The sequence below is a fragment of the Melozone crissalis genome, unplaced genomic scaffold (assembly GCF_028551555.1).
Source record: "Melozone crissalis strain CALT ecotype California unplaced genomic scaffold, PUWL_Pcris_2 ptg000012l_1, whole genome shotgun sequence".
Lineage (NCBI taxonomy): Eukaryota > Metazoa > Chordata > Aves > Passeriformes > Passerellidae > Melozone > Melozone crissalis.
In genome coordinates this window covers 14,064,897-14,077,815 of record NW_026535790.1, presented here as the reverse complement: position 1 = coordinate 14,077,815, position 12,919 = coordinate 14,064,897, and the positions used below count along the sequence as shown (strand labels likewise).

The 12,919-nt window shown below is 55.1% G+C and overlaps 1 protein-coding gene across 3 annotated transcripts in view; it reads right to left on the bottom strand.

The window, feature by feature from the left end:
- The window catches only part of RAI1 (retinoic acid induced 1), a 72,844-nt gene extending 60,148 nt beyond the window's left edge, over positions 1–12,696 (bottom strand). Inside the window, exons 1-2 of one of the 3 annotated variants that reach the window (XM_054270645.1) lie at positions 12,638–12,684; positions 419–530 (exon numbers count right to left, since the gene is read on the bottom strand). The gene's annotated coding sequence lies outside the window, so the exon portion shown is untranslated. Of the gene's footprint in view, positions 1–282; positions 358–418; positions 531–12,637 lie in introns of those variants that run through there. The other 2 variants (XM_054270644.1, XM_054270647.1) reach the window with 2 other exon arrangements.
- Between the last annotated feature and the right edge of the window lie 223 nt (positions 12,697–12,919).

Sequence of the window (12,919 nt, the reverse complement as noted above, 5' to 3'; positions counted from 1 at the left end):
TCAGCTGGAAAAAGTGAATCTCCAAGTGAAATGTCTTCAAGGAACCACCACATGCTGCCATGGAGCCGCTCCAAACCCACACCTCAGCCCAAACTGTATCCCAAAGCACGAATAGCCCTTCTGCTGCAGCCTCAAGATGCCCACGTCATGCCCTTGCATCTCTACCTTGCATCCCATAAGCTTGAAAAACAGGCCTGAGACATCCATTCCAGGATCCCCTATTACAAAGCACAGCTCTGAAAGCCAGAAATGGAAGCTGAGACCGGATAAATCAGTACCTACCCACTGGAGAGCCACACGGGCTCGTCCCTACAATGCGCTCTCTGGCCTCCATCTAGTCCAGCTCGTAAGTGATAAAAGCATCCACGACTGCAGCTCTCATCTGGGAAGAAGAACAAACAACCCAAGTAGATCTTACCACTGGGAAATGGTTTCTAAGGGTCTCCAGAGATATCCTCTTTCCTACGCTCATTCCATTAGTGCTGTGCATGCTCCATTGTCCCAGTCTCTCCCTCCTTAGTGGTTACATCCTACAAACACAAACAGATTTCAAATCCCCCGTAGCTCTTTGGCCCATGATGATAATAATTTTCCCTCCTTGAGCACCTTTTATCTAGAGATCTGGAAGCATCTCTCTGGCATTAATAGCTATTAGCTTCTCCACCATCGTGCAACACGGGGTGAGCACCGTCACATCTCACAGCTGAGGGGAATTCGGGCACGGCACAATTAGGAATTCACTCCTGCCAAGTGGTGCATCCTCTTGTGCCCAATCAGTGGCACAGGGGTGGTGGTGCTCGGTCCCTGGGTGAATCTGGCTAAATCCTAAAAGATTTGCCAACAGCGTCAGCAAGAGGAAGAGATCCCAGGTTTGTGCCTGAGTCACCAAACCCTCTGTTTTCCCTTCTGTGCCTAGAGAAGTCAACGGGAAGTCTCCCATGGATGGTAATGGGAAATTCAGGCTTTTTGAGTCAGTAAACAGCTTTTTTTTGAGGAGGGGAGGAGGTTTGGGCAAAGAGGCTTTTACTGCACAGTCATTTTGATAAACCAAGGAGCCAAGCTTTTACCCAGCAACAGGCTGGGAGAATGACTGATGGAGACCATGACCCCAGTGAACCACAGCCTTGCTCCCCCAGTCCCTTCCCATTTGCCTTTTGTGATTACAATTAGCACTGGGGGCTGGCAGGTGGGGGAAAAATGAAATAAAATAAACTAGAAGCCCCCCCTGCCCCGCTGCCAGCCCCTCATTGTCTGCAGAGGCTGGCTGGGGCTCTGCACACTGCAGTCCTCTGCCCATTGTACTGCTGAGAACATGCGAACAGACGCTCTCGGGCGATGGGTTTTATTGAACGCAACTTCAATGGCAAATGGAGAGAGAAAGGGGGGGGGAGAGGAAAGGAAAAAAAAAAAAGCCTTGAAAATCCATGCCAAAAAAAAAAAAAAGAGGTGGGGAGGGTGTTTTTTAATGCAATCAATGGCTCCTTCCTATAACTCTGCCTGTTGTGAGGAAATTTCTTTCCAGTAGCAGCCAGCAGCAGTCCCAAGGCTGTGACATTGCTGTAACGCTTGGAGCTCAGCTCTCTATCTCTGGCAGCAGCCCCGTCTTTTTGTCATTATTGGCTGTGATTGCAGGGGGTGCACGCCAGCTCGCCGAGTGCTGAGATATTGCTGCCTTCCCCTCCCTCTGGACAACCTGCCCTCAGAGAGGAGTTTGGGGAGGGGATGAGGGTGAAACGGGGAGCTGAATTCTCTCTGCCTCCCCTGAGTACGCTCTGATCCAAGCCCACATGGATAGGTAGAGGTCCCCAAGGCCCTTTTCGGAAAGCTCATTAGGAAAGTAGTGACAGATGCATTAGCTATTAAAAAAAGGCGGGGGGAGAAGCTATCATAGAACTTTAAAAAAAAGCAGCAGCAGCCGCCCGACAGTTTTATTGCTGTCAGATCCTTTTTTTTTGTGGGCACGTTGCAAAGCAGGAGAGGTCTGGGTAAATATCTGACGCACACACGCACTTCCCATGCTCTGGGCTGTCTGTCAATAATCCAGCCGGGGTATTTCTCACACCCTCAGGAGGCATCTGCCAGCTCTGCCCATTGCCACTGCAGCTACTCACCCTTCCCATCCACCCCCAGCACCTCCTGGAGCAGAGGTTTTGGAACAGGCATGTCTGGCTGCATGCAAAGCTGCGGGAAGAACCTGCCAGGTTGCCACAGGGGGTGAAAAAAAATGGGCATCAGCTGCTGCCATCTCTGACTCTGAGTTTCAGCCTGGGGAGGACAGGTCTTGGCATGAGATGTTCCCTCCTGATCTAAGCAGAGGCTGCTGAGATGGAGATTGAGTCCTGCATGCCGGGACCTGCAAGCTCCAGCAATGCTCTCCATGAAAGGACAGAGCAGGGCACGTTGTGCAATGGACACTGAGGCCTCTGTCCATGTCCCACACCCCACACCACAGCCCAGAGGCTCAGGGAACAGGTGTACACACATCACTGGGAGGAGCTGCTTCCCTGCCCCCAGCATGAGTGACACATCTGGCAGCAGCTGGAAGCCACAAAGCCCCAGGTAGGGACCGGGCATGAGGAAGGTGGGAAATGCTGTGTACTGGATGAAGATGTTCCGGATGGAGGTCTGGGCTGGCGAGCTGTGGTGGGCAGAGGGGCAGATGATGGGGGGGATGAGGCAGGAGGATGGCATGGGTTTTGTCCCTCCCCATCCTGTGAACAAAAACGGCCACCACTGCTCTTACACCTGTGTGGAGAGCAGAGCCCAGGTAGCAACAGAAGAACAACAGATGTTGCACCTGCATGACGGCTCCCGAACGGCGCCAGACGAGCTGGAATTCACTTCTGAGCCACAACAGCAAAGCTCTTCCCACAGACAGCAGTGGGAAGCAGGGATCAAAACACCACTTCCACAGACACATCCCAGCACTGGGTCCTGCCTCCACACACTGCATTTTTCACAGACCATCCTCACCACTATGAGACAGCCAAGCCAAACATGTCCCCTCCAAGACCTCAGCATCCCTCAAAAAGGGGGCACAGCTATTTCAAAAGGAACTACGAGGGTACCAGAGGCAGCCATCAATCTGAGCCCCCCAACCTCACCTCCTGCCACCTTCCAACCACAGCCAGGAGGCAGAAAAGGCAGAAACCTCGCTGGGGGAAAACAGCAGCAGCAGCAACCGTCCCCCTCGGTCGGGTTTTAAATGGCTCTCAGATCCCTTCAAACAAATCTAAATGCACCGATCCTATTGTGTGCATAAATCTTTGCACCGGGGCCTGCACGCCTCCACACTATTGATAAAGAGAAACGAGTCTTAAATATTTAATGAGCGAATAAACCCGTTAAGAGGATATGATTAACTGCACGCCACGGCTCTGCATTTAAGGTGTCCCTGCTGTACCTTTAGAGGGGTTTTATTTTTAAGGGAAATCGGCAGCAGCAGCTGGTGGAAGGCAGCAGCCGGGCTGCGCGGGTGCCGCACCAACGGGAACGCCGGCACCACGCTCCACTCCAGAGGCATAAATATGCCACGGGAGCCCAGGCTGCTCAGGGGGGGCTCTATTGACTCAGCCTGACGGGCAGGGAGGGCAGAACACAGAGCCAAGGAGGTTTGAGGTTTCAGGTGAGGTGGCAGGAGCCGGGCTGTCGGTCGGAGAAGCCGCGTGAACTCTGCACCTTTCCGTCTCGCCTGGCAGCCGGGGGGCTGCCGGGGGGATCAGGAGACCTTGGAGCTATTTCCAGCCGAACCACGGAGCTGGAGGGTGACCTTGGGCAAGTCACTCACAGTCACCCTCTGCCTGGAGTCGGGCTCTGTGAGAGGCAGCTGGAGTCTTGCCTGCTGAGGGTGCGGATCGAGGCAGTGTGGGGTGCCAGGGTGGTTGAACCTTCCTTTTCTCCACCTCCTCCGAGCTGGGAGCAGCCTCAGCACGGGGCTGGAGCACTGAGGACTGGGGTACAACACACCAGCCAGCCCACAGGATGCTTCTCAGGCACACAGAGAGCAGCTGATGGAAGATTTTATGAAACCGAGTGCTATAAATGTCCCCTTGCTATGTGACTTTTTAGGTTTCTAAATTATTTTGATCATTATTTTTACCAGAGTGAGGTGAATAATATACAACAAACCACCGTGAATCATCACTCCAGTTTTTAGATATGTTAAATTTAGCTGTTTTGGTGCCACCTTTTTGTTTATATTCTCCAAGTGTTTCTTGCCAACAAGTTACCGGCAGGGATTTTTAGCCAGGAAGAAGAAGGGGAAAAAAAAAAGTGAGACAGACTGTTAATTTCTGTTAATTTTAAGCATCAACAAAAGATATTGGAAGAAAGTAGATTTCAAATTCTTAATTGCAACAGTTTCCCTCCCCAAATCTCAAGTCTAAAAATTAAGCCTGCCCAATCGGGAAGCCAAAACCCATCATGTGATGTGAGATCCCAATTAAAACGACTCTCATTCCTGAGACCAAGTATTCACAAAAGAGCAAAGACCGCGAATTATTTGCAGAAATTATCTGGAGAACAATTTTGAATAATGAATACGATGGGGGAAATTGCAGTCACTTGGAATACTTAATGCAACTACAAAAAAAAAAAGAAATCACCAACAATTTGCGAACAGAGGAGAGGTGAAACGTGTGGAATAGATCATTTAGCACAGCCCTGCCACCACCAGCGACTATTCCAAATGACCAAAGCCCCTGCCTGGCTGTAAATGCTGCAGGAATTAGCGATAGAGACTGATGGACAGATGGAAGTCATGCTTGGAGATACCCCTAATCAAAGAGGCTGTGCCACCACAGCCAACATGCCCGTGACCTGGTAGAATCAGGGTGAAAGAACTCGGGAAGCAGGATGTTCCAAGCAGCCCCAGGCAGGAGGAAGGGATGCTCGGGGTGAGGCAGCCGAGCAGAGAGCAGCTGCAGAGGAAGAGGAGCCCTGACACGTGCTGGCCAAATCCCAAGAGGCACAAGCACAGAGAACACCAAGGACGAGCTTCTGCGTGGTTGTGGCTGGGGGAAGGGGTGGGAGATGCCCTGGGAAAGGAGAGGCTCCAGGTAGGTCTGGATCAAACACAGATGGATGCTGCATCACCAAATGCTGGCTCTGCCATGGGCAATATCATCCCATCAGCCAGGGACTGTGAGGGTGTCCCCAGGGTCTGAAGCTGAGAGTTGGGGATCCAGCAGGACCCACTCTGCTTCTACCACCTGCCCTCAAGTGCTGGGCTGAGCCAAACCCTGCCCTCACACTGAGAGCTGCTCCCATGGCCATGATCAGAGCATGAGGACACGAGAAGCAGGAATCTGCTGAAAACTCAATGGTCTTTCTTGCCCAGGAGCCAAAATCTGCCTCTCTGCTAGATTTACTTTGTCACAGCACAAGCTTGGCATTTCACCTACCAGCAATGGAGGCCAAAATCTCACCACTGCCTGTAGAGCCCAGCTGGGAGCAAGGATCTGAAGGGAGAAGGCAGGGAGAACTTGGAGGGCAGGAGCAGGCAAAGCAGAAAGGGTTTTGGAGGACCTTGGGGGACCAGAGCAGGGCAATGAGGAGATGGGGACCTTGTGGGGTCAGGCAAAGTCTGCAAGCATTGCTCAGGTGGGGAGATGCTGGGCCCTTCCCTGCCCCAATAGTGAGGAAAAGCAGCAAAGGTCTGCTAGGGATGGAGCTTTTCCACATCCCAGACTGGTCAGCTGACATTTATCAGGGTAACAAAAGGATACAGCCTGATCACAAGACAGGCTGACAGTGCATCTTCCCCTTCTGGGGAGGAAAGTCAAGAGCCAAAGTTGTAAAAAGTAGTCCAGTCATCTTTCGTGTCTTCTCTTTCCTGCAGTTTGACGTGTGCAGGGATACTTCCTCTCCTCCTTTGAAATGAAAGATGAAAAAAAAATGCAGAAAATTCTGCATTTTAGGTGCAGGAATTAAAAAATAAATCAAATTCTTCCCATGTTTCAGGTCAAATATTCCCCAAAGCTTCTTTCTGGCAATCTAAGAATGTAGAGGCTGGATCTCTTAAATTCCCTTGAATCCAGGCTGTTTCTATCAATCTGTAGCAGTATTTCAACAAGGCTGGCTGAGGATGCTCAGGAAAGCCTGGCTGTTGTACGCCTGGACTGCGGCAACCAGAGAACCACTCAGGAACTGAGAGACTCATTATTTGTTATTAACTCACCTGGAATCTCTGATTTCTTACATGTTATTTTGCTACTTGTCTGCAGAGTGAAACAGCTCCTCAAAAAATAGAAAAAGGAGAAAGTGAACCACCCACCAGTGGAGGATCATCTTTCCAGTGGATTCTAACAGGTCACCAGCAACTGCATCAAAGGAGTGTCCTGGGGGCTTCAGTGTTTGCTTCTTGTGCCCCTTTATTTACTGTTGATTCCCTCTGTGGCAGCACTAGCAGCCCCTGCAGAGACTGCCCTGTTCCAGCCTCTGCTTTTCCAGGTTCAGGCACCGGGTATTTATTGCATTTGGCTGTTTTCAGAGCGTGGGTGTTTGCTTCACATGTCCCCACAGAGCAGAGTCCCCTCGGAAAACTGTTCCAGGCAGGAAACTGCTGCTGCTCCTGGTGAGGGAATCACATGGGGAAAATCAACTTCTTTTTCAAAAAATCCTCCAAGTGAGGAGTTTGTTCCGGAGAGATGGAGAACGGAGATCCCCATGGGCTCTGCTCCTGCCTGTCTGATGGATTCCCCCCAGCACCCATTTGGCTGGAACAGTGGTTGCTGTAATGAATTTTTAGGGATAACAATTTGTTGGGATAATGACTTTAGGTGCACAGGGCACTTCTGTGCCCCAGCCCTCCTACAGCATCTGCGTGTTACCTTGCTAACCTCGCAGACAGAGAAACTGAGGCACAGGGCTGGCTCTGGAGAGGGACCAGGCTCCAGCAGCACCTCCAGCTGCAGCACTCCATGGATGCTGTGATATCAGCATCATCCACAACCTGGCTGAACTCCCCAAGGTCCCCAACCAGAGACCTCCTGTGTCCCCTCTGTCCCCAGAGCTGCTGGCCCTGGTCCTCTCTTGAGCATCACTTTCTGCCTCTGGCACCCAGCAAGCTCCTCTCCCAGCAGCTGGGAGCACCCCATGATCTCAGGGTGCCACCTTTGCATCCCCACCGTGGCTGGAGACAGCAGGAGGACAATGACATTTGCTGCAGGAGCCTGACATTGAACCCAGCCAGTCAGAACAGCGGGTGTTTTGCTGGCAAGGGTAGAGGCTCTGCTCTGACACCGTCAGCGAGGGGACAGGGGAGGGAGGGGAAAGGAAAAAAGCCGAAGCAGCAGCCAGACAGCTGCCTCTTCCTCCTCCTCCTTTTGTGCAGAAATGTGGTTTTGTTTGTCAGTCAAACAGATTGTTTTCTCCTCCTTTGCAGGCCAATTGTTTCTGCTCCTGCAAGATAAGGGATTGAAAAGGGCTATATTTTTATGGCACTGAATCTAGGCCCTCCGAATTGCAGGGGAGACATCAAGTGGGAGAGGGATGCCGGTTCAAACCAACCCTCCTCTCCCCAGCTCCACTCTCCAATCCCATTTCCACCCCCATTTTCCTTTTCTCTCCTCCCTTCTCCTGCCTGGAGCTGCCTCTCGGCCCTCTCACTATTTAATCTCCGTCTCTCCAGTGGACTCAGGAGGTTTACACAGCTTCATCCTCTTTGCACCATCTGCTGAAAAGAATCTGCCTTTCCCCTGCTGCTCTGTCCAGCGGCTCCTCCTGCCACCCTCCCCCCAAAATTGGGGAAAGCAGAGCCAGTGCCACTGCATGTGACGTCGAGAAGAACAAAACCCAAGAGAGAGGAGAGAGGTTTCCTTTTCTGTGAAGGATTTGCCCAGAAAGCACCTTGGAGAGCCAGACCCCAGAGTGCAGCAAGAGCAGGATGCAGACATGAGGGAAGAAAATGATCAAGAAGAGCAAGCCCAGGGTAAGACAGCAGGATCCTCTCCAGGCTCCTACGGTGGGTTCAAGGATCCTGTGTCCGGTCTTCCTCTTCCTTCTTGTTGAACTCCCCCAAATCCAGAGTCCAGATGGGATGCCGTGACTCACAGTGATGGGAACGCTGGGGCGATGACCCCTGAATGACCGCCAGCATCCCCAAGCCAAAGGACAGGGAGAAGGTCCTTGCTCCATGGACAGCCAGGGCTGGAGGCATCCTCACCCTCACTGCATCCCAAGCAGGAGTCCTTTGCTCCCAGGCGCTGATCACATCGCACACCGAGGACCAAAGGGAGGATTTGCCTCTCCTCCTTGGGGGATGAGAGCCTGGAAGGGGGCAGCGTGGTTCATATCCAACTCATAAGCCTCTCAGAGCTCAGGCTTGAGGACTGAGATTCACTCAATTAATTTTGCTTTGGCAAAAAGTCCATTTTTATTGCTATTTCATGCCTTCAGTATAGATTTTCCCTGCTCGTCTCAAAGGGATAATAAAACCCGACTCGTTCTTTTTATAAAAGTCTCACACTCCCTCTCTCACCAGGCTCTGTGTTCCCCAGCTAGAGATGTAAATTTAAAGGGGAAATGCTGTCATTTAAAACAAAACAAAACCAAAAAAAGCAACTCAGAAAGCCCAGCTTTGAGCATATTCCAGCTCTCGAAACTAGGCCGTGCAACCAAAGCAAAAACCAAGCTGCCACCTTCCCGCGGTGAAGCGGCATTCCCGCAGCGATCCCAGCCTCCCACAGGGGAATCAGGGGTGACTGCCAGCCCCAGGAAGCCACTCTCCATCCTGCAGGGCTGCTGGTGGCCCTCTGCTTGCTGGGGTGGGTAGTTTTTGCCAGCTGGGTGCTGGTGGGCACAGGTGGTGAGCGCTGCTCTGAGCGAGCTCCTTGTGCTTGGATGTGAGGCTGGAACCCCAGCACCTGCACCTGCCTCCCACCTCCTCCTCCTCCTCCACACCAGGTGAAAGCCTCGCTGCTGCCTGCCTCAAGCAGCTGGGCCAGTCCTCCTGGGGGAAATCCCAAATCCACGCAATTCCGAGCAGGTGGATTTTGAGTGTGTTTTCAGGCAGGCAATGGGACAGGATGGCGGCAGGACAATACACGGACCTGCCTGCTCCACCCCAGCTGGGATGCATCCTGCCTGCTCTTCGGAAGGGCTGGAGCTGTGGAGGATCCCTCTGAGAGGTGAAGAAGGGAAAGGGAAACTGCCTTTCCTTTGAGAGGTGAAGGAGGGAAAGGGAAACTGCCTTTCCTCTGAGAGGTGAAGAAGGGAAAGGGAAACTGCCTTTTCTCTGAGAGGTGAAGGAGGGAAAGGGAAACTGCCTTTCCTCTGAGAGGTGAAGGAGGGAAAGGGAAACTGCCTTTCCTCCGAGAGGTGAAGGAGGGAAAGGGAAACTGCCTTTCCTCTGAGAGGTGAAGGAGGGAAAGGGAAACTGCCTTTCCTCCGAGAGGTGAAGAAGGGAAAGTGAAACTGCCTTTCCTCTGAGAGGTGAAGGAGGGAAAGGGAAACTGCCTTTCCTCTGCCTGGTGCCCTGCTGCCATGACCTTCTGGGGGGGATAGGATGCAAGCAGAGGAAGCCAAGTGGAAGTCCTGTCATCAGTGGGTGGCAGCAATTGCCTGGGGACAGGGCGGGGTCCCCAGCACCCCCAGGATTTAAGGGCAGGTTAAGATCGAGGAGCATGCCTGGCACAGCTGATGCAGCCTGCTAGGACAGACTCAAGCTGGTGCCTCCTGCCTTGGCTGTGTGTCTGATTTGGTGACGCGCATAAATTCACCATCACTGGGACTCTCCCAGCTCAGCAGGAACCAGGAGCAAATCCAAACCAGAGCAGATCCAAAACAAAGCAAATTCAAAGCAGAGCAAAGGCAAGAGAAAACACACAGGTGCCTGCAGTGTGCCACCCCAGCTCAGGACCAAGAGCTGACAGCCAAACCCTTCATATCCAAATGTTTCTCCTTCTCCCCATCCTGTACCCTTTTCCTGCACCTCCCCGCCAGGCTGCCTGCATGCCCTGGCTGCCAGGAACTCGGGGCCCTGCCTGCATCTGGCAGGGCAGGCAGCGCCCAGGGCGAGAGGAAACACAGCTCACTCTGCTCTGGCAGGTGTGCCTCCAGCAGAGGAACGTTGTAGGGCAGCTAACAAGGACGGGTAGGAAAAGAAAGACAAGGAAACCCCACACACACCCTGGCCAACTGATGGTGCAGCACCTCCAGGCTCACCTCTGGTGCCCCCAGTGAGGCTGAGGCACAGCTCCATCAGTTAAACCAAAGTTGTGCCATTTCCTCTGGTGGCAAAACAAACGGTCTTTCCCCACCATCAGCTGCCCGAGGGATGCTACAGAAAATTCTGCACCTCCCCCGTTTCGGGGGAGAATCAGTTGGAGTGCCTGGATTTTCCTGCAGAGTCCTCACAGGACTCAACCCTCCAGGCTGGAAAATCCATAGCGTGCTCTGACAACCTCTGCAGCTCAGGCAGAGGCGAGAGATGATTAAGACTGGCTGAAATCTCCCAGGACTCTGACATCTGAGAGGCCCCATGCAAGGCAGAGAACCACCCCAGGCTGCTCCTCGCAACCTGCAACTCCCCTCACCTTAGCAGGGAGCTGAAGGGAGAGCAGGGACCCAGCGGGGCCAGGAACCAGGTCAGCGCTGCTGGTTTCCAGGCAGCAAAGGTTTGGAAGAGCAGAGGATCATTTAGCAGAGCGACAGTGAAGGTTCAGAGCAGAGCCTTCAAATTACACGCTACAGAGCACTTTTCCTGCCTAAAAGGTCTCTGAAATGACTGTGGCGGCTCTGAAACGAAGCACTCTGTATGCAATTGTTCCCTGGGGCTTGCAGCGGAGACAGAGCCGGGAGAGGAGAGGTGGGTCTGCGGTCCCTGGCACGGGCAGCTCCTCATCAGATGAGGATACACACTTCTTCTGGGCTCCACAGCACAGCACTGCTGCTTCCCTAAATCTCCCTGGTGGTTTCTACCAGTCGTGGTATTTCTTTTTTTATTTTTTTTTTTATTTCTCACTTCCTGCCTTGAACTTCACACAGCTCCTGGCCTGGGCTGCAGAGCTGCTGCTCGGGGTGTGGGTGCCCAGACCCACAATGAGCCCCTCGCCACCATCACTCTCACCATGCCTCAAGGCACACCTCAATCCCACGGGGAACAGGGAGGGAAGGGCACTCAGGGGGAACATGTCCTTTTCTCCATCTCACTCGGCTTCCTCCCATCTTTCTCCACTCCATCTCCCAGCAGCTCAAGGTCCATTTTCATCAGGCACTGACAGTCACCAGGAGAAGCAGTCTCAGCACCGGCGGGCACCACGCGCAGCCAACCTGTGCCCCCCACCCTTTGTCACCAGCACACAGGTGACAGCAGCCACATCCGCACAGCCACCACGGTGCTGCTCACCCACCTGGGGCACACACACTGCCACCCTGGCAAAGGCAGCTGTGGGGTGGGAGCGCTCCACAAAGTCCCAGCAGACAGCAGGGAACCACTTCTGCACCATCAAGGAGGCTCTGGCGATGCCCAGGAGCTGGGGGAGCTGGAGCTGAGCTGGGAGAGCTCCTGGAAGGTGCTGGCACCACCAGCGATGCCCTCCTCAGCTGGCACAGGGCCCGAGGAGCACTCTCCCATGCAAAACCCCAACTGTGGGGTTTGTTCCTCCACACCATCACTTTGGGAAGTCACCTGAGGGCACCAGCACGGGCACCGCTGGCAGCCAAGGGGAAAGCGGGCAGGGCCAGTGGCCACAAGAGCTTTCAGCAAGCCAAAATCTGCTCACATCTAAGGGACGGCACCGCTCCCCATCAACGGCAGTGGGGAACAAACAAGCACCCCAACAGCATCCCACTCTGACGTCAGTGAGAACCTCCGGCAGGTCCGCAACATCAGCCACGACACTTCCAGCCCCGGAGAGCCCCCGGGATGCCACCCCTGGGGCAGCTCAGCCCCTCCACTGGGACCCCAGCGCCACGCTCAAGGTGCTGCTCCAGCTGCATTTCCAGGGAGAGCGGGAATGGACACACACACACACACACACACACACACACACACACACAGGAATTTAAATGGAATTTCACAGCTGCAGCGAAAGGGCACAGGAGGGGCTCAGGGCTATCTATCTATCCAAGATGCACCCACCATGTCCCCGCTCGGCATTTCGGCACCGCCGGCCGGGACACCGCGGCCACCCGCACCCGCGGCACCGGGGGGGCCGGGGAGCCCCTCCGTGACGTCACCAAGCCAGGCACAGGCTCGCGTTTTGGGGGGGATCGAGGCGGGTTTGGGGCGAGCTTTGGGGGGGCCGGAATGGGCTGGGGCTGGAAATACGAGTGCGGTGCGGTGGGAGCGCGGGCGGAAGGGAAGGGAAGGGAAGGGAAGGGAAGGGAAGGGAAGGGAAGGGAAGGGAAGGGGATGTGGCGGCGGGCTGGCGGTGCCACCGCCGCTCCAGCGGCAGCAGGAGAGCAGCGGGCCCGGCGGGAGCCGCGGTTGCAGCCGCAGCTGCGACGCGAAGCCCCGGGGGGGTAACGGGGCTGCGGGCAGGGCCCCCCCGCCTCCGGCAGCGCCCCGCTCGTCCGGCCCCTCCGCTCCCCTCGCTCCCCCGCCGGCCCCTATCACCCGCCGCCCTCCCCGGGCCCTCCCCGGGCTCGGCGGCCCGCCCGGTTCCCCCGGAGCCGCGTCCGGAGCCCTCCTTACCTGGCGGGCCGAGCCCCGCTGCCTCTCAGCGGCGGCGCTGGGCGGGGGCGGCCCCGGCGGCCATGCCCGGGCGGCCGCGCCGCTCTCCCGCGCCGTGCGAGCCGCCTCGGCGGTGTCAGCGGGCGGGAGCCCCGCGCGGCGCCGGGAGCGAGGGGAGGGACGGCGGGGGCATGACCGAGCGCCGTCGGAAGTGCACGCGCGCCCGCCGCCTGCCCGCGACCGCGGCGACACCTGCCGGCAGCGCCGCCGGTGGCACCGGGAACGGCGGCGGGGCGGCGGCGG